Source organism: Pithys albifrons, chromosome 10 (assembly GCF_047495875.1).
Source record: "Pithys albifrons albifrons isolate INPA30051 chromosome 10, PitAlb_v1, whole genome shotgun sequence".
NCBI classification, from domain to species: Eukaryota; Metazoa; Chordata; class Aves; order Passeriformes; family Thamnophilidae; genus Pithys; species Pithys albifrons.
In genome coordinates this window covers 27,058,266-27,083,118 of record NC_092467.1, presented here as the reverse complement: position 1 = coordinate 27,083,118, position 24,853 = coordinate 27,058,266, and positions in this window count along the sequence as shown.

Sequence of the window (24,853 nt, the reverse complement as noted above, 5' to 3'; positions counted from 1 at the left end):
CTGTTCATCCCTCTTTTTCTTGCCTTCACCCCTCATCCCTCCAGTGCTGTCCTTCCTTCCACCCATTTGAGTTTTTCATTCCTAATTCTGAAGAGCAGAATTATTCAGACTATTTCAAAGAGGTGATACAAATTCCTCGTGCAGTGGTGTAAGGTCTTTGCAATTGGAAATACCTTCCTGGATGCATCCTAAAGTTGCATTTCTCTTTTTGACAAGTGCATTACACTGACACCTCCCAGTACCTGCAGTCATGGGGGAACGTGGGTTGGTAAATCCAGCAGCTACTGGGAGCGAGCTGGGCAGATCCTGGTTGTGCTTGAAGGGTAAGGATGTGAATATTTTTTGCAATAAATCAACACTTAACTCTTCACTTTGGAAAAAAAATCTGTCAGTTCTAATTGGTAAATTTTAATAGTTTGTAGGCTATAATTTAATAATGAAGGGCTGGGAATTCTAAATGAAACAGAAGACAAGTATCAAAGCAAAATTCATGATAGAAAAAGTTACTTCTAAAAGTCACATTTTCCAAGCATTATTTTGTATTCTTTAAATATTATCCATTTATTACATGTGGCCTTGTGGTTATCTGAATAAATATTCTACTTTGTGTGCTAATGAACAAAATGGAAATGTTTGTTTACTTGAAATGTCAAAGCATGAGATACTGTATTATTTCTTGCCATCTTGTTAATGGAAACAAAGTAATTCTCAGTATAGGGGAGCCAGATTTCTTCACTTAGAGGACAATTCAATAAAGAAAGGGGTAGAAATACGTCACTTATCTTAGCAACATATTCCTGTTAACTGGGGCAGCAAATCAATACCACAGAATCACAGATAGAGGACATTAATAATCTTTTCTAGATGTTAAGCCAAGAATAGCCTTTTCAGTGGTACCAAGCCCAGGATAGAGAGATACTTAAAATTAAGATTGGACCAATGTTTAATAATTAATTCCTATTGCACAGAGAAATTATAATCTGATTTACCAAGCAGGCTAGGACTTGGGTTAGTTTTAAAATACATTACAGAAACATCTGGCATTGAATTGAGCTGGTCATGTGCAAGAGGCTGAAGGGGTGAATGCAGGTTGGCCTTGGCAGCTGTATCTCAGACCTGTCATGAGGTAAGTCATTGAACCTGTAGGTTTCAATTCCTATATGTGAAACCTGGGTACAAGGCTTGTGTTCCATAAGGTACTAACAGTTACAATCAAACCTCATCTGTGTGTAGGAAATTGAATTGTAAAGGCTTTTCAGTAGACTATATCAATATGAATATGAAAATGAGAGATCAAAATAATTTAATTATACCCAAATGTTGCTTTATCCTGACACTGGTACTTATACAGAATCTGCTGTGGGAGATAATCTTGGTAGATGTTCAACAAAGTCTCTACCACCACCAAGCACAACAGCCGTGCCAATTTTGCTCAGTAGGCATGATCTCACCTTCTACATGGCCCTTTGGAGGTCCAGACCCTGCTTTGTCACAGCATTTAATTGTGGGCTTAACATGGTGCATTCAGTGGTAGATTTGCATTTAAGCACAGACATAAGATAATCCACTTTCTAGGAGAGATGCAATAGCTTCGTTTTTTTCATATATAGTCCAGAGGAATGAATGGCAAATGATGCAGTGTCCCAGAGTATATCTAATATACCAAATATTAGGAATAGGCTGAATTGATATTACAAACAGATATATTTGAAATGTATCTGTTTCTCTGTGAAACAAGATCACTGCTATGGCCAAGACCACTTGAAATGTTTTATTCTAGCTTTTGATTTGATAGAAATAAGCTGTGAATTCATGGGATTGCTTTGGAGGTTGACCTGTATGTCGGGAACAACAGGGTGGTTCTTTGTGCATTGCACAGGCATTTCCACTCCTAAAACCTGTAAAGCTCCAGAGCTCTGCCCCTTTCTAGGGATGCTTCTGTTCAGAGAGAGGGCTCTGCAAATGTGGAGCCTCGTGTTTAACTTTAAAGTTTGACAAGTGTATATTCTAGAGAGTTGTTTTTCCCTCTGTCAACACAATCCCCATTAGACTCCACAATACAGTTTTAAACTCAGAGCCCTACAAAGTCAAAATTACCGAGGAGAAGTGAATGGATTGCCATACCCCTTCTGCAGTTGGAATTAAAAGGCCTGATCATCAAATGAGTTCCCACTTTGGGCTTTGCAGTGGGTCCTGAAGGGTCATTCACTTGCTAATCACGCAGCCTGGTGCTGGTGATTAGGGAGGAGGAAATAAAGGCAGGGTTTGACTGCGGATCCGAAAGTGAGCTTTCAAAGGTGACTTTAGAGAAACCCTCTTTTGACTTGCAAACTTTATATACAGTCAGAGAAAGATTAAATCCAGGAGCTTTGTTTTGTTTGGGGGACAATTTCCAGCTGCAGCTACACTTTGCATGGTTAGATTTGAGCCCAATCAATATGCATAGTGGGTGGGCCATACAGAACCCTGAGACAAACTGCTCACAGGACTAAAAGTTTGCTTTCTGATCAGGCATTCACATTCAGCTTCAGTGAATCTGCTGTTCTGAATCTGTGAAGCAATGCTTTTCAAATATAAGACACTATTGAAGTCAATAAATATAAAGAAATTGTGTTATGCTGTAAAAAGTATAATAATGAATTTTGGCAATGCTTTAGAGTAAATATTCTTCTGATTTTGTTCCACTGCAGATATTTTTACTGAGAGGAAATTCTGAAATTTCAAATTGGTAAAGTCTCCCAGGAATAGAAACAGTGATCAACAGGAAGCATAAGATCCAAAATCACAGAGGTAAAATGGGAACTGATGTCCATCTCTAAGTTGCAAATGAAATTAAACAGTAGGGTTTTTCAGCCATCAAAATTAGGTGACAGCAAGAAAAATATCAGAGAGGTTGGCTTGAGGGAGGATGGGTTTAATGTTGTCTTAGAGGCTTTCCAAAATTGAGATGATTTTGTGGCTTGGTGTTCAGTCTGGACAATGATTCTGAACTGGGGTGAGAGAAAAGTGGCTTTATGGGAGTGAGTTTGGAAGCCTGAAAATGATGCCTTTGAGGCAGAAACAAAATTCAGGGAGCAGTTTCCAAGGATCTGTGTCACAGTAGTCTGAAGGATTGGCATTTGAAACTGCACTTCTACTTGAAGGGTATTTAGGACTATGTTAAAGTAGGAGTGGTACGAGAAATTTCAAACATGATTCTCGTATTGAAGATAGGAAAAAACCTGTGATCTGGTTAAATGTGGGCATATTAATGTGACATCAGCAGTACACAAGGCATTAGAGAGCTCTTGGAAAGCAGAGTAACAGAGAGAATGGCAAATGGAAGAAGCAGGATAACACACAGAATAGGTTTACTGAAAGCAGATTTGCGAGATTAATTTGATAATCTTTAGATTATCCTGATCTTTTTAGACAAAGAAAACGGCAATAGATATGATATATATACACTATGAGAGAAACATCTGACACAGAGCTTCATGGAGAACTGTTTGATTGGGAATGATGAAGATTAGGCCCAGGATTGTTAAAAAAAGTAGAAACTGTCTACAGGAGATAATAACAGATGATGCTGAAAGAGGAAATGCCAGGTTAGAGGGAGCTAAAAGTGGAGTTTCTGAAGGCACAGTCTGGGGCCCAATATCACTTAATATTTTCATTAATCAACTAGGCACAAAAAGAACCTGCTAGAGAAATGATGGCTGGAGGTGGGAGGGTTTGTCAATAGCAAGGAGGCCAAGAGCATACAGAAAAACAGAATATCCTCAGGGACTGGAGAGATATAAATGGGATTACATTGAACAGTTCAAGTAGCAAGGTCAGGTAGCTGGGAACTAATGACAATTTCTGATACAAGGTAAGGCTTGTCAGTTGGGCTGATACAGAAAAATGGAGCATACATTTGGCACTATATCAAAAGAAGCATTTCCAGTTGAGCTAGGGAAAAATGAGTGGCCTTTAGAGGGCTTTAGTAAGAATTTTTCAGGAATGTAGTGGCCAATTGTAGCCCCTTGTGTTTGAAAGAAAGAAATTCAACCTAGAGTAGGAGCAGAGAGAGGTGAGTAGTTTGTTGGGGGAATCGGGATTGTGCCTTAGCATACTAAAGCCTGCAAAGAATCACCCACAAACACGATGGGAATGAAGAGGATATTTTTAAGCTTTGACAATATTGTTACATAAATAACTGTAAACTAGTCATCAGTATGTTACCCTGTATTTCAGAAGAGGTTTTCTCATGAAAGATGCAATTTTTTTGAAAAGCCTTCCACAGTGGCAGTTGGGGGAACCCCTGCAACTGTTTCTGTGATGGAGATGGGTGCATGCCTGAGGGGGCCAGCAGCATCTCTTTCTGCTCTAGCAGCACACTGGGCTCTGCACCCTGGGACTCTGTCCCACCCTCCTGTTCTCATCCATTCTGGTCCCACATTCATATAAATCCAATTCAGCTTTTAACCCTGAAGTCCATCAGGTGAGCCCAGAGCACCACTGGTCTAGAGCAGGGTTATGACACTGCTGCAGCTTTGGCAGACAGGGGTAGCAAAGGGATTCTCCAGCCTTAGGAAATGGGGGAGGGAGAAATGTTTGACCTATACCCACCTCTCTGGCAGGGAGAAAGGGTAAGGGGCGGGGTAGGGAGAAGCAGTCGACATTACTGCCTTAATATCTGAAATAGAAATGATCATAAATAAGAGGTAGGTTTCTCCAGTTACTGTTTTGCCTAATCAGGCCATCACTATTTTAATCCAAAGTGAGCAGCTGAAAATATCATCTTCTTGTTGACAAAATGAATACCATCCCCTTCCCCAGCCATTAAAGTTTTTGGGTTTCTGCTAATATCTTTTCCATTTTCCATATTTAATTTGTCTAGCAGAATGAAATAAAAACATGCTGACATTTTCAAGGAAATCAGATACTACCCATGAAAGTTTTGATGGAAAATTTTCAAAGAGCCCTGAGGCTCAGGAGCTGGTTGCATCGGGGTGTGGCCAGCTAAATCTGCTGCCTGAATCAGTGGGGGCAAAGCCTGAGCATCTCTTGGACCCTCCGGACCTTCAGGTGATTATTTCTAAGAGGAAAACATCTTTTATAGCACACCACGTGCTCTGGGTGGCAGCGGCTTTGCTCTCGCAGCAGTTCTTGCTGACCTTGGTGCGACTGGTGCAGAACGCGGAGCCGCCGCTGCCTCCGCCCTCCCCTCCGCCCCTCGCACTGCGGAGCCTGCACATGAAAACTGACCACGGCGTAGCCCTAAATGGTTTATTTTTAACTTTTGCCAGACAACACGTGTATCTAAGGCCAAACAAAAAGAGCCTGAGAATGGGGTGTAAGTGCTTGTCAGTGTCAGAGCCAATCACTGTCAAACAGGGCTGGATTCTGCGGCTCCGCTGCGTGCTCGGCTCCCGCGCCTTCCGCGGCGCTCGGAAGCCACAGCGCTGGATGCCCAGAGAGATGGATAAAGGCAGACAGACATAGATACGGACTGACAGAATCAACCCCCAGACGGATGTTGCTTGAATTTACCAGAAATTAAGATGCTGCACTGCTTAAGAAAGAGTTCCATGATCTAATTAAGTCTCTCTTATGTCTCCTTTTCTTATTTTATCCTCCACCCTCTCACAAAAAAAAAAATATGATGTGTTATTTGGAGATTGAATTAGAAGAAAATTGTCTATGGGCTAAATAAAATGTTTGAATTCTTTTGTACTAGCATTGAAGGCTTGTGTTTTTCCAAAGGAGAAGAAAATGCAGCAGAACATAATAATGTCATACATTCTAACTTGCTCTTGCAAATCAGGACTTCTTGATATTTTCCTTTTCAATAAAAATGCTGTTTATCATTATCAAATGATGTGTTAATGGAATCAACTCAAACACAAACTCATACATTTATATATCTATATAAATAAATATAATATATACGTAAAAAAAGCCCTGACTGCAGAGAATGATCAAGCACCTTGTCAGCAATCCATATTATGTTCGTTAATTTGATTCCTGCCAAAAAATCACTTAAGTGAGACCTTCTGATTTCTTTCTTTAACGCTTGAGGCCCCTTTCATCTAAGCAATGTTTATTAACCTATTTCTGAAAATCAGCATAAGCAAGAGCTATATTTAATTTGTTCTTTTCATGTGCTTTAGGTTTGGTTGTTTTTTTAAAAGTGTTTTGTTTTTAATTCCACTGTAAGAATAAGAATTGAACCTGGGTCAATATTTAAAAAAACCCACTGTTTCAGATAGTGACAACTGAAGTGAAAAAAACTAAGGTTTATTATATTCTTTAACATTTTTTAGAGGGGACTGATTCTAGTTTAATTCCAGGAATAATGGTAATGACAGCAAGAAAAGTATACTCACCTGGAGAATAATAGTGTGGCCTGATGAATACAGTTTGGGGTACAGCTTCAAACTCCGTTCACTAGTCTTACCAGTGTCCCCTTCTCTTACCATGAACAGCAAATCTCTCCTTCACGCCTCTGGTCTCCCATCAGAAAAGTGGTTACAAACTTGCTAAACTCCTCAGTTAATTTGAAGCTGGAGATTAGAAGTGCTGTATGATTAGATATCCTTGTTGATACTTTTCACACCAAATATTACTTAAACCCCCAGGAGTTAATAAACTCTGCAGTTCCCAGAAGCCGGAACCACTTTGGAGATGAACAACTGTCATAATTTTTACAGACTTGACAGATACAGCTACACCTGTATGGAAGAAATCCTGCTCATTCCCATGAATGGGGTTTTGGCACCGACATGAACATGTGCAGTGTTTCACTGACACTTCTCAATATCCAGGGTTGAATAAGGCAGTTTGGAACAAGGGAAACTTCCCACTGTGTTCAGGATAAATGTTCAGGACTGTCTACAGGACTGATTTATGCCTTCAGTCCCAATGTGGCCATACTCGTATTCACCACATGCTCCACCTTTCATAGCCTTAGAGATGGATTTTATCAGCTCCAGGGAGTTTCCCCCTAACAGGTTATGTGGTGATAAAGTTTGTTCTCCCAGCTCTGTAACCAAGGATAAGATAAAACATTTTCCAAAACTAAACTATCTCTTGTAGAATTTACATGAGGTGAGGTTGAGGCTACAGACCTATATAGGAAGGAACTGTCCTGTCTGGAAACCCCCAATATTCCTACCAGGAAGGATGAACTTATTTTCCAAGCTTCTGGGAGAAGATGATTGTGGTAGTGAGATAGTCCTTATAAAAATGATCATAATCTGAGAGCTGAGGCAGAGAGATACCAAAAAGGAACAGGTAAGAAAAAGTTACTCGTTTTTTAACTGCGTTTATGTAGAGAAGTGGATGACCCTCAGTCAGGAGCTGATGTTGCATCCCTTAGAGGAAGTCTTTCACCTTCCTCATCATGCAGGCAGGGAAATCAATGGGATAACTTGTTGAACTTCAGTCACCGAGTCAATCTCAAATTTTCTGAGAACCCAAAATAAATAACCTTTGCTTGAGCCACTCAGTTCAAACATATGCCTAAAAGATGTTATACCTCACAAGTATCACTTGCATTTGTATACATTGAGAAATAGAGTGGGTAATAAATCTTCTGACTATTTATTGCTCTGCCAATATGTATCTTGGCAATATTAAAATATATGCATGCATGCTTATGAATTTTATTTCTCTTCAAAGGAATCGGCTTCTTATACTAACAACCACAGCTCTGACTTGATAGACTCCTCTTTACCTGGCATGCCTATAGAAATCTCTAGAGAATTAGAATTCTCATTAAGTGCACTGGAAAGCAGAATTTAATCAAATGTATGCCAGAGCTTGCTGTTAAAAATATGCAACTATAAATTGCATTTCTCTAGAAGTTGTTGCAGTCCTACAGTGACCACTGAAGTATTTTTATTTATTGTACCATGAATACAGAATAGATAAAATTAAATCCTCCATAATCAATGGCTCCAATTTACATGCGTTGTTTGTCAAAGTGACTTTCTCCAGTCCCCACAAAATGCTGTATAATGTGACATCTCATGAGTCTTCAGGAACATCCTAAGATGAATATGAAAGATAAATATTGCAGTTGTGAGTCTTTCTGTCATGACTCAAATAATTTTAAAATTGCAGAGATGTATTCCTCTAACAATGTTAAAATTGTTCTAATGCAGGATAAAACGGTAGTTTTAGTCTCTGTAATTTTTATAGCAGCTTGTAATTTCCATGCACTTGTTACAAGTCTCAGATCAGGAAGAATCACAGGAGAAAATGTTTTCAATGGGAAATCTGCTCTGTTGCTCATTTCCCCTGTGAAGAATGTACCCAATATTTAGAATTCAGAAAGTTTTTTGATACTGTGTCAAAGACAGACAATTTGATTTGAATTAGCATAATTTCTGGCTTCTGTTAAAGGGATAAGTATGAGCCTCCTGGTTTCTCTCCAAAATATACTTGCATGAATCCTGGTGCACTCTTTGAATCTATTCTGTTTGGGGCCACTCACCAGCAGGCTGGAATAGGTTTGAGATACATGATATGTCAGAGTGAAAAACTCATGTCCTTTGGTTCTGCTTTGAATTGGTTTTAAGTCCCCAAATTAGAAGACCTATGATTACCCCAGAAGGGGTTTTAGAAAAAGTACTTGCACAGTAGAAGCCCTCAAAATGCAGTACCCTGAGTGTACTGAGGTCTGCAGGAGAGCTGCTGACATGTGTGACTATCACTAAATAGAGCTGCACTGGGACTTTTGTCTGGTTTGGCGATTTGTGCCTCAGGGATCCTCTCAGGCTCTTTGGGTTAGGGACATTTTCTAGATAAACTGATTAAAGGGGAGAAACAAGGCCATCCTTTGGACTCACTCACAGGTTGGAAGAGGAGGAGGAGGAGGAGGAGGAGGAGGAGGAGGAGGAGGAGGAGGAGGAGGAGGAGGAGGAGCAGGTAGTGTACAGAGAAACCACTGTGGACTCATTGCTGCAATGAGTCATGTCGAGTTTGCATCATGAGGAAGTGTCTTTGAATGCTAATGCTGGGCTGGGCTGCACACCGAGGGGCAGTGTGTCTGACCCATGGTTTCTTTGGATTGAGCTACTTGGGATACACCCTGGAGAGGTACGAGGTGTTCCAGTGGAACCCCTGCATGGGCATTTTGGCACATGTGAAGTGTGGTACATAGCAATATTGCTCCAGGTAGAATTTAGGCAAGGGTTTGAACAGCTGAGGAAGGAAGAGTCCCTCAGGAGATGGGATAGCATACAGGGGAACATTTTGATTTTTCTATCCAAGGGGAAAAGCAGGCAAATCATCTGCTTGTTGTGAGTCAGGGCCAGTGTCCCTGTGCCTCTCTCTGAACCTTTGGAAATAGCCTGGTTTCCCAGGTGGTGAAGGGCCAGTTATGCTTCATGTCAGTGGTTGGTAGAGAACTGCCTGCACCTCTCTCCCACCTTATGTATCCCTGTAACAGTTGGGAAAATAACCCTGTGCTTAAAGAGGACAAGGAAGTTGTCCACAAAGCAAAGAGAGCAGACTCCCCAGGGTAGGATAAGGGACAAAAATGGCACATCCTGTCCTACATCCGTCAGGCTGGAATTAAGGGGAGATGCAACACCACTGGCAGTACCTGGCTGGAGGGAATTGGAACTGGGGAGTGAGATGTTTTTCACGTTGGTAAGGGGATGAATAAATAACACTAATTGCTTGTGTTTGACACTGAGAAACATTTTGTAACTGTGAAGCAGATTTTGAGAGACCTTTTTTTGAGGCTTGTTTTTTCCTCTTATAGTTAGTGCACTCCCTGTGTGCTAAACCCTGTTCTGGTGCCTCGAGGCTGGTGGGAGATGAGGTTAAGACCAGACTTTGTGCAGTCTTTGGCCCTTTCTTTTCTCTGGCTGCCAGGACTGGCTCTGAGAAACAGGGCCCTAAATCACAAGCATTGAGAAGAACAAATCTGGCCTAAAGCTGCCTGTGCTTTCATACTCTCAACCTTATTTGAATCAGAGCCCAAATAAACATCTTCATTTTTCAAAGGGAAACTGCTGGAGCACCAGTGCTGTAAGTACCACAGAAGCCAGTTGGACTGAGTGCTCAGAGCTAAACCCAGCCTTTCTGTACCAGATCACATCTTTTTAGCTTATTCTTCCCATTCTTAATGTCTGAAATTCTATAATTACAAATTAAGACAAGTGGTGAACACAGACTTTTGAGCTAGAAACTGATAAACCTCCTTCCTCTCTTAAAATTGATGTGTAAATTTTGTTCTTATAAAAAGCTGTTGGATACAGCACCACCTCAATTATAATGAAACAGCAAAGAAATTCCACATTGGGAAAGGTTTTCTGAGGGTATATTCTCAGTTACTGCTGAAGATTAAAAATACCCTTCTCAAGCAATAAATTGGTTGAGACAGTAAAAGGACCAAAATCATAGTGAAATCTAGTAATGAAATATTAATGCTACCGTGTTAAGATGGGAAAATAATAAAAATTCATTTTGCAGAGCTGCATGGATCATATTAGTGGTGTCCTGAGCAAGCTAGATTTTAATATGCATGGATTTCTACCTGTGTCCTGCTCCTATATACAATTCTTATTAGCAGAAAAGATGACCAAACTCTTAAGTCATGTAAATGCTTCAGGAAAGCAAAGAAACCCTGTTGGAGTACATGGCAGTAGCTCTCTAGAATTAGAAGGCATGTTGTGAGTGACACAAAAAGAGCTGTCAAGTACGTGGTGCTTTGCTTTACTGCTCCACTAAATGGCCATTGTAGGGCTGTGGCAGAGTACGGGGAAATTTCATTTCTAGGGCAACATCATTTTGCGTGAAACTGAAATAAGATAAAAACTAGGCGTAAAGGTATGTTTGAATTTCAGATTGTGCTTGATCTTTGTATGCCAAGAGGACCTCCCTTGGATACTCAGCCTAGCTGCAGGCTTTCTTTCAGGTCCTGGAACCTGCAGCTTTCAGAAGTCAGGCCAATTTAAACTGTGTAGATTGTGCTGCTTTACATAACCTATTTGAATTCAGTCGACTCTAAAACCTGCAAGGTAAATAGGTACATTCTGCATCCGCCTGTCCTACTGGCTTAGGGGTAGCTTTAAGGTCATACAATTAAACAAAGTGGGGAGAGGAAGCCCAGCAAGGTCCAGCCTTTTGTGGCATTGACTGTGTACAGTGTTGTCCAGAGCAGAAGCGGTGGCTGATTCACTGCTCATTGAAGTAACTCTATTTTATCAGTGTCCCTCACCCTCCAGCTACAGGTCTGTCTGACACCCCACAGAGCAGCTGGTGTGGTGTCAGCAGTGGCCATAACTCAGCTGGAGGCAGCTGCATTAGGCTCATAGGTGTAACAGCATTGTATACATTATTCTGTACAGCAGGATGGAGGGAGGATGATGGTCCATGCAGTCAGACTGGCTGAATATGCCTGAGGAAAATGACTTCCAGAGACACACGTGGGCATACTGAGGCACTGAATGGAAGAGTAAGGGCAACTTGGAAAGAGATGGGCACCTCGAGGGTGAAATGACTGGCACAGGATGAGAGCAAAAGTAGCTGGAGCAGCAGACCTTGCCACAGAGTCCACATCTGGCACAGCTGGTGGAGAGGCAGAGGCAAAGGACCTCCAGAAAGCCAACACTGGAAGCAAGGCACTGAGCCAGAGAAGGGATCTTCAAAGTGGCACAGAAACCCACAGGGACACACATAAAGGCCTTGTAACCAACCTTCTCTAAGGGGAAGGGATGTAAATATGGAGGGAGACTATTAATAAGAGCTTACAGGACAATGGGGAATGGCTTTAGACTGAAAGACAGTAGGTTTAGATATTAGGAAGAAATTCTTCACTGTGAGAGTGGTGAGGCACTGGAGCAGGTTGCCCAGAGAAGTTGTGGATGCCCCATCACTGGAAATGTTCAAGGACAGGTTGGACAGCGCTTTGAGCAACCTGGTCTAGTGGAAGGTGTCCCTGCCTATTGCAGGGAGTTGGAATGAGATGATCTTTAAGGTCTCGTCCAACCCAAAGCATTCTCTGATTCTCTGAAATACCAAAGACTTGTTTGATGGCCTGCAGAAACCCTTCTCCCCTCCCCAGGCCAGGGTGTTCCTGATGCCAAGCAGCCACCGCATTTCAAGGCTGAAATAACTCCAGGACATCACTACTGTGTATTTTGTTTTTCTCCTTAGGGCCTGAATGCTACAGGGGCGTGCTCCCCTTGAAGCCTCAGAGGAAGGCTCAGTCAAACCAAATACAGATCTGCTTTGCTGCCTGTGTATCAAGGGTAAGAAAGCTAAAAAATCCATGGCAGTGCTTCCTGGACAGCTTGCTGCCTGTAAGCATTCCTGGACAGCCTGCCTATTAACATCACCTCCCAGTAGGGTCCCTCGGGGCACAGCCCCCGCTGGTTTGGATTTTCCTTGTCCCTAGAGATGATCCTTGCAGCCCTGCTGAGGGGACACTCCAGGGTGACTTTGCAGAGCGCAGGGTGTGTGTGCCCTGGGGCAGTGCCCAGGCAGGGTGATCCCGTAGGAAAAGGACAGAAATAGAGCAGCAAGCATCATCTATTTTAATGGGTCCTTCTGCTGCTGCTGAATAACTCCCCACTTTGGATTACTTTTACTGCAGGCACGATTAGTCAGCAATTGACAGGGCAGGGGGTATCAGTGGGGAGTCCACAGCTAGCTAAGAGTATGAGCCAAACAAACATTATTTTCCAGCTTATTGGGAGAAAAACCTGCAGAGAGCAGAAACTTGGTCCCTCACTGTTTTCCTGGGTAGGGGTGCAGTCTCGAAAGTGATGAGACAAACACTTGAGGATGGCTGATAGCACTGAAGTGCAGAATAAACAAGGAAATGATACTGGATCCCAAGGCACAGGGAAAAAAAAAGACCTGCTAAAGGCAGCTCGATATTAGAAGAAAAGCTTCGTGAAGCCATGTGAAGTCACTAAAACAAGTGTCTGAAATGCTACACAAATGGTTCTCACCTCCTTCCACCTGAAAGAACCGGGCGTGTTCACAACATGCTTCCTCAGTGTTTGCCTTTGAATAATGAAACAAAATATAGTGGTTAGGAAAGTTAAGCCATTAAGAGTAAATCAGTTGTATTTCCATCGGAAAGCAGCCTGGATTTCCCTGTAACGCTGAAACCATCTGTAGTTCCCACATCGATTTTCCTCTCCGCGGCACCGAACATACAAAATCAGCAGGTGCCTTTGAGTGCTCTCTCAGCCACATGGAGAAAATAGATAAAAGCCCTCTGGGCCTCCTGTATGTCCATGTGCAAGCTCACCTGTGTGACACCAGGCTGTGCCCAGCACAGAAAGAAGCACAGGCGAGCTCGGCAGGCTGCTGAGTCGGCACATTTGCACCGGTGGAGAAAATAGTGCCAGGAAGCAGTGACCTGCCTCTTTGCTGCGACGCACCGATGTGCAGCGTCCCAACAGGAGAGGCTTTGCTCTGTGCCAAGCAGCTCTGAGACAGAGAAGGCTGTGCCCAGTCTGGCAGAAATCAAGCTCAGCCTCCTCTTTCTCTTATTTGCTGTTCTTGGGAAAGTCTGCCTCTCTAATGCTGTTTTCACTTTTCAGATGGCTGCAGTTGTGGCCTTTTCAAGAGAAAAAGCCTGCCTAAGTGCCTCTGAGGGCATGGTGGCTTCTTCGCTGTGCCTGGTGTTCCATTCATCTGATCCTGCCTTGCCCAGGCAATGGCACAGCACTGATTCCATCCCAGGCAGTTTCTGGGACATTTGGTGCTTGGAAAACCCATTGGCTCCATTTTCTCAATGGCTGAGCAGCACATGGCAGGTCCTGCATCCCTCCTTTAATCAGACACTAAAATGTGAGCACACCATCAGATAAGGTGAAGTCCCACTATTATTAACTTGCAAGTGACTGTGTATTTAGATACTTAGAAAATCCAAATAAAAACCTGTGAGCTTAAGATCAGAGAGAAAAAAATCCCTTTTATCTTTCTGAGCTCATTTGAGTGCTCAAGTCAGGGAATGAGCCCACTTCCTGAGGCCTCAGAGCCATGCCAGGGCTGTGTCTGGTCTCTGCATTCCCAGCACAAGCAGCAGAGACCTTGGCAGTCATGATCTGCCCATCCCACAGTGCCCTGGAAAAGTCAGTGCTTTTGCCAAGCATACAGGACATGGCATGGAATCTGTGGGAACCCACCTTGCCTGCAAAGCAGATGCAGAAGGGCAGGTGCCCCTGTCTTGCCCAGAGCACTTTCTGTGCTGGGTGGTGTGGGAAGGGAAGCAGCACTGCTGCCACTGAGCCATGGAAGTGCGGGAGAGCCGCAGCCCTGTGTCCTGTGGAAAGACACAAATGCCAGTGGAAGATGATGAAATATGAATTCAAAGGTTAGGCTGTTTCCCCCCCTAAGCTCTAAAGGAGGGAATCACTACCTTCTGAGATGGATAGTATCATTAATCAGACACTGAGAGTTCAGTCCCTTGTACGATGCCAAATCATCTGAATTTTTATCTTCCCAACCCTGCACAGAAGTCAAATTCCGGCCTTCTAGAGCTTGGGAAGGGAGGTGGGGAAAAAGTTATTAGGAGAAAATTTTTGAAGCATAAACAAAATTTCCACAAAAGGTTGTTCCCACAATGACACGATTATAAATGAGATGATCAGCCACAAAGAACAATTTTTTTGTGGCTTTAGCAAAAGTCTGCTTCTTTTCTAATGGTAGAAGTAAAATATTTAAAGGGAGATGAAGAGGGTTCCTTTAAAAATTCCAGATATTTTAATTAATGCCAATAGCATTAAAATATTATGGCTTGAGATGCTTATGAAAAGACTCTTTTATTCATTAAATTTTCCAGACCCAACATAATTAGAATTCTTAACATTCGTGATCTCTCAGTATTGCCTTCCAAAATTAATGGTCTGAGTAATTTCTTACAGCAGATGAACTGAGTTTCAAAATAAATGTATCGCAGTAGTAAACATCAGCTTTCTGTAAAGGCAGGATGTGCCAGTCAAAGACAACTTTCAAGAAGGAAAGGACTCTCCATTTTCTCTCTCCTGGATTTCCATATTCAAAGGACATAATGCATGATAGTATTCCTATACTCAGAATTTAGGGAATCCACTAACAGAAGCTGCCTGTACCACTTGAGTATGCAAATCATGAGTGGTTTTAGTGTCACACATTCCCTCTGCCCCCCTGGGTCCAGGAGAGGCTGGTGCTCAGGATGGGTTTAGGAGCACAGGTGAGTTGGGACGCTGTTTTTCACTGCTTCATGTGCTATGGAGGTTGAGAGGGCTGTGGGAATGCAGCTGGGCACAGGCTGCTGTCCCAGTTCAGCCGTCTGAATGGTGCCCTGCAGACCTGGGCCCTGCCAAAAGCCCGCTCTGTGGGCCTGGGAAGGGCGTTTAACCCAGCGTTTTGCACAGGGTTGCTAAATGTCTGCTGTTCATTTTGGCATCTGATTTCCAGAGTGTGGAGCACTTCCAGCTGCAACTCCTGCTGGTGGGCTGTGAACCCAGAGCAGCCACGCCGAGCTTGGAGCTGTAAAACCTGCCACTTCCGACCGGGCACGGTGGGATCTCACAGCACTACCTGGCAGCCTCCTGATGGTGAGACCCAGGATTCTGGATCCCATTCCCAGTCCTGGAAAGACGGCAGTTCTGGTGGGTGCAAATCACTCTGCCTGTTCTCCGCTATCTCCTCCTTTCTTTAGTTGTATCTTTTCTCTCCCCATCTCTTTGCCTTTGGGATGGGGCTATTCCCTTCTGGACAAGCTAAAGGGCATGACGAGCCCAGCAGGACAGGATCCTAAGAGTTTTTAGGATTCTCATTGACAAAAGTCTTTGCTGAGAAAGTTAGATTGGATTTTTTCCAAATGCTTTCACCTGGTCACACTTGCATAGGTTTTCACAGCAGTAAAAAAAGGCACATCCTTAATACAAAGGTCATAAGTCGACTAAATTTCTACATCCCTATCCAAACTGTGAGGAGCTGTGGTGCATCTTAAAGAAGAGGATGTCAGTTCTTTTTTCTTTTTTACCATTACAAAACAGTGCATTGTTCCCTGGCCTTGCCCTTGGGAATAACTATATTGTTTTGGCTGAAGCTTTCCAAAAAAATTCAGCCTGAGGCAGATGCCCAGGATGGAAAATGACAAGTTACTGGTCAAAATATGACAGTTATAAGCAGCTGAAAATAGAGTCTTGTAATTGGAAATGTCAGACGGTCTTGACAGAAGGCAGTGCTACCAGCCCACCAACCTCGGGAAGCTTACTCGGGATTTCATGTGTAGGTAGAGGCAGCGTGTGCACCTCTTAGTAGTCTCAGTAATTTTATAAGTGGCACAAAAAGGAGTAGCAAAGTTAAAGCATGGCATGAACTGCTGGCAGCTTTGCCATCTATTTGGACACAAGCTGGTGAACTGCTGTGCTGGCTTAGAACAACCCCACTGCTACCTCCTGCCTATGAGGCTGGGGGAAAGGCTCTGGAAAAGGAGCAAGGACTGAACACTCATCCATGCCTCAGCTTCTCCCCAGCTGTTGCTTTGTGAGTGGAGTTGGATTCCCCAGCACTTCAGTTGCTTAATTGAAGACTTCTGGGGCAATTTTGCAGGGAGAAAGGGCAGGTCTGTGCCCTCCAGCCCCTGTGAGCACAAATCCTGCCCACAGCATCTGTTGTGTGCAGGTGTGGTGGGGGTGTTGACCCTGCTCTGCACTTCTAGTCATTTCTTGTCTGCAGCAACTGGATTTGATTGGCACAACTTTCTGACTTCAGCGGCTGTTTGACTTCTGAGAACTTCAGAAGGCTTCAGCCAGAGCTCACCCTTGAACCAGCTGGTCTCTGCCTGCCTTTCAGACACCTTCCCAGGAGAGAAATTTACCTTTTCCTGGTGCAGGGACAACCATCCAGCCCTGTAGTCAGTCACTGTAGTTTCATTAAGGTTTATATTTAACTTTCCCTCAGCACCTGGGACCAGAAGGAGTGTGTTAGTGTCTCAGAGCTGGAACACTACATTGAATTACCTTGTTGGTTTATCTGGTCATAATAGCAAGAGAGATCCCAGTGCTATAGTTACGAGTCTGTCAGCATTTCCATTATAAACCCCTTATTCTCAAGAGGTTTTAACTTTGCTTTAAAAATCTGTTCCATTGCACAAACTTAGTTTATAACGTGTTGGAGAACAATATTTTATCTTTTAATATTGAAAATACACACACAGTTCATATTGTAATATATGCGTGTAGCTACAGATACACTGGGCTTAGGCAGTGATCAACCTGATCAGTGTCTTCTTTTAATTTAGCTGACATGGTGTTATTGCTCTGGCTATTTTAACAGATAATATACTGTGGTTTCACAATGTCTTCCATTACTGGCACACAACTCCTCTAATATATGTTAATATGATAACGCACAAGTGCAGCAGAGTCACACTTGGAGGAAGTATAAGAGGTTTGGCACAAAGGCTGCTTGCCCTCCTTCTCCTTTTATTCTAGACACTCATTCAAGGGCACTTAGCTCGGGCTCTGAAAAAGCAAAGCAAAAGCCTCGACCAGCTGCCTGGCAGGGAAGATTTGGCAAATGTGCCATCATGGTTCTCTCTGTTATGGTCTGCTGTGCAAGGAGGGATCAGAAACTGAGGAAGCGTCTTGTGCTTGAACTGGTCCCCTGAAGGCCTTTGCTCTCCACTGCAGCCTCGATCTTCTGGGTAGGGTGGGCAGGTGGCAGAAAGGAGCTGTAGAAGGCAGAAGTTACGGGCTCTGCCTCTTCTGCTCTTACCAGGGCCTCATATGATTTTGTTTGTTTAAACGAAAGTTTCTTGATTTCCTAGCTAGGTCAGCGTCCTTCAGAGGAGCAGTGGCTGTTTGTCTCACTGGAAGATCCAACCAAAGGGTAACATCTTTGGATGGGAGGGTTTAAACTCTGTGACAAAAAGCACCATTTCCATCTAGGGCACGTGGCCAGACAGTAGGGCTGCTGCACATGGTCCCTGCAGGGCTCAGTGGATTGTTTTCAAGGTTTTTCTTTTCTCCAGACACGAGCTGGCACAGGAAGGAAACTCCTTCTCTCAAAGCCTCCAGCCCTCCTGAAGGGAGGTGAAGCTTTCTGGACACCATGCAAGGAGCCTCCACAGGGAGTATCAAATAAAACGTATCCCCTAGACATTTATCTTTTTTTTTTCCTCTGGAAAAATTGCTCTTTATGTGTTAAGGAAGAGCATTATTTTCCCCATCCTCTCTGACTTCTGAAAATTCATGGCAAGGTAGTTCATGCACCAGAGACCCAGAAGTGTTCCCATTTTCCTGCACTGGTGCTGTTGTAGCCTGGCTCCTTTTGCTTTCCATCCCACCCGTATCACATGTTCCTCAGTTCTTCCTTCTCTTCCCTTGGTGAGGCTGCTGAATTTCAGACAGGGTTTGCTCAAATTGGGATCCACCTGCATCTGCTGATTGGTGTGGCCAGGCAGTCTCTGGCTGTGTTTGTCAGAGGCAGCTTCCAAGTGGAGTCAGGATTTTCTTGCGCACAGCATTCCTGTCTCTTCTTCTAAGAGCCACTTCCCTTTTGACACTTACCGCTGAAGTCTCTTATCACACACCCTTTTGACACAGCAGTTTTTCAGGTCTGAAATTTTTCAGATTCTATTTCTCATCAAAATGCTGGCAAAGGACCACACAAGTCTATGGACCAGCTGACTGGAATTAATCTCAATCCCAGGATGAGGTTTCCTGTCGATAGCCAAGGATACCCAGGCAGGGCTGCAAGGCCATGACTCAGCAACTTGAACTGATTAATCAAGTCACTTGATGTTTTTATGCATGTGAGTGTGCCCAAGGCAGCTGTGATAAGTCAGCTCCTAGGCAGAGTGCTGAGGATGTCAAAGGGGTTTGTGATATTGATATAAATATATATAGATGCCGAGTTTTCTGATTAGGCTGTGGTTTTAAATAGTCTTTCACGGCATTCGCTCCGTTGATAGACTCCTTCCTGCAAATTTACATGCACGTTGTACCTCTGATGCTGCAGTTTTTAATTACGGATACACTTTATCTGAGTCAAACATGTAACAGGCCCCTCAGCATAAATTATACTCGATGTGTGTGTACCCGGAGCACTTCCCAGGTGTGTGAGAGGATAAGTGCATGTTGAAACAGTGCATGCATCTCAGAAAAGGTTTAGGAACTTGTTCATTTTCAAAAAAACAAGCCCTGCTAAAATTCCTGAGAACACCAAACCAGAGCAATTTTTGTCTGTGGCAGAGGGATGCTGTATCTTGTATTTCCTACATGCCCTCAGTTTTGGGGATGTGCAGGTAGAATTCCAGATGCTGATGGGCTTGATAGCATAAGTGTGTGCTTTGAGACAGCGTGTTTATAGCTCTTTCATTGATAAAATGAAGTAATAACCAGAGAAAATGTCAGCATGTTTTCCTGGAATCCTATTTAAAAAAAAGAGAGAAGTGCAACTGTTTTTCAGGGATCACTGGCATGGCTTTGTTCATCCTAATGCTGCAAAAGATAACTTTTTTGAGCAGTCCCAGCCTCATTTCCAGCCTGTGGCTGCCAGCAAGGACCCAGCGGTCTCAGCTGTCCTGGGGTCAAAGCCAAGCATGGAAAAGGCTTGGCTTCCAGGCTGCTCCAGCCTCCTCATACCTAACCATGTGTTCTACTGGCTTGTTTAGGTCCAGAGGCTTCACTGTCTTTCTTGGCTACAAAGATTTCATAGCCATTTCCTCAGTGCAGGAGACTGGGAGACATGGCTTAGTATCAGATGGTTCTGGAAGGTGTAAGATTAAGAGCCTGTTTCAAATCAGTATGTTAGAAAAATATCAGAGGCAAGATCAGAGAAGGAAGGCTTGGCTTCAGGGGAGTCAAGGGATGCTGATATTCGTGTTTGTCAGTTTTTTCATGGCAGCAGTAGTTGTTGATATTTATTTTTCCTCACTTCAGTGGAACAGTGTTTGTTAATAAATCTAATAATAAAACATCCACAACAATTACCAGATTTGCCAATTTTTTCAAAATTGAGGCTGAGTATGACTGAAAAGGAATTTCTTGTGTTTTTTGTTTTTTTTCCCTCGTAAGCATAGAAGATGAGACGTAAAATTATGGAGCTTATAGGGAGCACCTCCATGAGTGACTTTTCCTGACCAGGAGAGCGCAAATACAGTTTGCACAATTTGCATTGTGAGCTGCAACAACTATTGCAACTGCACCAATATAAAAAACAAAACAAAATCCCAACCCTGCTAGAACTGACTCACAGATGGACAAATTTGTTATTGTTTTCATGATCTTTTGCAATGTGTTTGCAGGTTTCCACAGCCTTGTTTAAATTCAAGCAAGGACCTTTTTGCACCAACTTTGCAGGATTTAATTTGTGAGTTGTACATTTAATTCTCCACAGCAGATGGTGATGTGTGGGTGTACTGCTGTATATTTGCAACAGATTCCTTATCCTACAAAATTAATTGTCTCATGTGCTGATTTAAAATCAGAATTGTATTGTTCGTAAAAAGCTAATTCTTGCATATCATTTTGTTGGGACCTGTGAAATTCCAACAAAACGTAAGGGAAGAAAAGTCTTAAGTGCTGCTTTAAAACAAAGGGATGGTGGCAACTCTACAGTCAGTCCTGACATGCAGACTGAAGAGCTAATGAACTTGTGTGTTTAAAAGTCACTAAATAAAATTAAGTATTTTGGGCTTTGGTGTCAGGTTGCCTTGATGTTGCCACAAGGTTTGTGGGGCAGTTCAGCCACACTCAGCGATCCACAACACAGCCACAGCCTCCAAATTAAGCCACTTTTTCTTAGTGGGGGTTTCTTTCTGGATCAGAGATTTATTTGTAAATGATTGCTCTTTCAATGACATTGCTTATGTTCATTTGCAAAGTTTAGAGGATTTTTGGTTTGGTTTCCTCTAAAGGCAAAATCTTGTGTCTCTATGAAACCCCCGTGCCCCAGCCGTGCAGCATCCCAGGCTCCTGCCTGGATCTTGGAGAAGAAGGGGAAAGCAAACGAGGGGTTGAGTGGAGCATTTCAGCAGAGGTCAGGCACTGCCAGAGTTGCCAGCCCCACGTCACTGACTGCTCCGGCAGCCTTGTGTGGCACCAAAAATAGGGCTTTGTCCAGAGTACACACTTGGTGTCCTTGGAAAGTGGAGAGAACCCAGGGCCAGAATTGCTGTGCGGGGTGTTAAGCAGGAGATCAGGATGGCATGGGGTGATATTTCACCTGCTCCTCCTGCTGAGTGATGGCTGCTGTGCTGCTGTGACACAGGGGCTGGCTAATGAGGGATGGAATTTAGGAGATCTGCTTCCTTACCTTATGCAAGGATTGATGCAGTGGGTGCTGTGTGCCTACAGGCCAGGCAGGACCATGGGCTGGATGGAGGGTCCCCACTGTGGGGGACCTGTGCCATAGGGACCATTAACAGAGAACTAAATAAAACCGGTCCTGCTTGTCCGTCAGATGCTGGAGCGATGCTGGGCTTGCCCCAAGGATCACCCCACGGCACCACAGGCTCACCCAGCTGACAGTGAGGATGTCATACAAGGGAAGAGAGCAAGATGAGGGGGCTGCCAGCAGTATGAGGCTGGTGACTGGAGAGTTTGGGGACAAGACACTCGTTTTTGGTGACCAAGTCCTCATATCCACCCCAAAGCAGTGTGTTTTGGGACTTCTGGACTTGGCAGAGCACTGCTCCTCTTCACACACTGGTTTGCTTTCTGTCTAGAGGAGGGAATATGAACCTGCTTTGGACTGTGTTTTTCTGCAAGTAGCAGTAGTTGGGTCTCACTTGCTGGCAGCTCCGGACCCCACTGATTTAAGAATGGAAGTTTATTGTGGAATGAACAGAATAGAGGGTTTAGGGTTTTATTTTTTGCTACTGCACAAGAAATAATTTGCAGCTAACATTTCAAATCTGAATGAAATTTAAGATGAAATATTTTAAAAATATCCTGGTGTTTAAAAGTATCAGTGATACCTTACAGGTGTGGTAAACAAAACTTCAAACTTTGCCTGAAAAACAGCTATTAACTTTGTGTCAGTGTGTTTATCCACCTTCCCAGTTATTTCTACTGTGAGTAGAAAGAGTATTTCAGAAAATTGCTGCTCTGGTCATCAGAAAGAACCAGTCTGATTTCTTGTCTTCAGTTGTGGGTGAGTCAAATAAGGGTGCCTTTGTATGACTCATCCTTTTGGGCACTTTTCTTCCTACAGCCCTTTCTAATGCTCTAATGTAAATCTGGCAGATTTACAGGAACAGGCTTTTTAAAACCCAGGGTTTGAGTTTAAGGGAGTAGAAACAATTCAAGCCCAGTGACTCTTTTTGCCGAGTAAGTTTCCACTTTCTGATCACCCTGGCGCTGTACTGCACATGATCCCACTGGAATTTCTAACACACCAAAATGGCAGAGTTTCTGGGAAACGCCTCAGAGGTGCTTGCTGCACCAGCATACCCATTCTCCTGGGTGTTGAAGGTACCCCCCCGATGTACCTGGGATGAAAGCAATCTCCTGAGCATGAGGCCAGGGGCTGCACTGCAGCAATGCAGCCCATGGGAGGGGTGTTTGTGTGTGGTTGTTGCCTTGTGTTCCTTCCTGCAGCAGTTCCTGTTTGTGCCCAGGTGATTTTTCACCTCGTGAGCTACTGAAGCTCAGCTGGATTGCCTCCATCATATCTCCTGGTTTTAAGAAGTCAGTTATTTTTAGAAGAGATACCAGATTAGTCTGAGATGTCAGAGCTTTTGTAAAGTTATGCTGGATTTGATCTCCTTTCATTTTGCTTTGTATGCAGAATGAATTACTTCTGTGCAGTGAGCTCAGTCTGCAAGATCTCCAGAGCAGGGAGCAAATCTTTACTGTCATCACATGCTGACCCGGCTTTACCTCATCTATCTGTAGTCATGTAAGTGGGATGTGCAAGTGAACAGCCCTGCCTGGGCTTCTGGTGATAGAGACTTTCCTGGGACACCCTCTGGGTGTGTCTCTTCCCTTTTACCCTGAGGGTGATCCAAGTGCCCAGGTAGCAGCCTCTGCCTGATGAGGTGCATCCAGGCCCCCCTGCCCACCCCTCCCACTGGAAAGCAGCAGCACCACAGTACTTGTGAAGCTGCCATAGGTTCAGTGTCACTAGGAAAGCTGACTGCCTCCAGTACAAGTTTAAGGGTAGCTCACTGCTGTCTTCAGTCCACCAGCCACCATTTCCAACATATGTTCTGCTCTCCCTGTATTCCAAGCCCAGCTCTGTGTCCAAGGTAAGCTAAAGCGGAACATAAAGTCAATGCACTTGAAACACCTTCCCCCAGGTGATTTTCCATTTATGTAGCAGGCTCAGTAATTGCAAAGAGTGATTACCCTTTCAAGAAAGAAATATACAACTTGACTACTTTGAATGAGTGTTAGTGAAATGTGGTTCTGATCCCAGCTGGGCAGAAACTGTGTTCCAGCAAGACTTTCTACAAATGATCCCACAGCATGAGCATAGGGAATCACAGGTCTGTCTGGGACTGCTTTTATCCAGCATGTGTTTCTGATACTCTCAAAAGGGGGACTGAACTCTCCACCCCTGATCCTTAAAACTGGCAGAGTCCCTTTTCCTTATATTACTTGTGTATGGGAACTGTGATACAGCTCACAGGAGGTTACCAATGTGAACTGTTAAGAATGGAGGAACAGGCACCTCCACAGGAATGGGATGTAAAGACCAGCAGCCAACTTTTGACTGGGCAAATAATCTGCAACAGAACTGGCCTCCTCGCTGAATTCAACAGCAACATGCCAGTAGTACAGCTGCATTCTGTCTTAAAAACATCTGGACCATACAGTGATTTTTTTGTCTTACTACTTCTCTGACAGTGTAAGGTACACAGAAGAAAGGACTGCAGAAAAAATAGGTGACAACCCTAAAAATACTATAAAATAGTATTATTTTCTAACCAACACTATTTACTATGGCTCTTTCTCAAATACAAAGTTCAGGTTTTTTAGAATGTGCTGGTGCATGCTACATGATGTTGTAAAGTGTATGTATATATGTATATCATCAAAATGTGTGCATATACATATATAGGTAGATGGAAAGATGATGTTTTTCAGAGCCAAGTCTTCAAACCCAGCAAATTAATCGCTTCGGCATTTTACTATGGCACGGTCAGGTGGATTTAAGGATGAATTGAGCAAACTGTACATTTAAGAATAAACTCATTTTGTGGCCTGGAATTAATTATTATAACCAACATGGTAACTTAATCTCACAAAAACACGAGTTTATTAATAGGTGAAGGGGCTGAAGAACCACACAGTCCATCCAGCCCTGATAGAGTTTCCTAATCTCAGTTACGAAATTCAATGCTGCAGTTTTACAAGGTACATATTCTCAATTAGTGAATGTTACAGAACATAAACATGAAGTGAATATTTGTATTAATGAGATTCAAACAAGTCAACTGAAAGAAATATCAACTCTAGTTAAACACATGGTGAAAAGAATCAAATTTGGAATGTGATCATATATACTGTTGTACATCAGACAATATGTACACTGTTTCATATTGCATGACATTCATAGCATATTCATAGAAAAGTCAAACTAAATGATGGCTTAAAAACTTATTATCACTGAAATTTGCTTGCTACGTTTTAAAGTGTTGATATTGACTGAGTTAATATTTTCATTGTGTAAAAATACTGTATATAGTAGAAACCCTTCAGCATCTTCCACATTCAAATAAATGAAAGTTACAGTTTGGTATTTGGTGTTCAACATCTTAAATTAAACGGCCAATTCTTTCTAGCTTTCAGAAGGAAAAACAAGTAATGAATATGCTCAATCTGGTTTGACTAGTACATTTCTCTCTTGAAGACCTTGCTTCTGGAATCAGAGACTAAACATCTACCTCGTCTGAGGTGCGGCTGGGAAT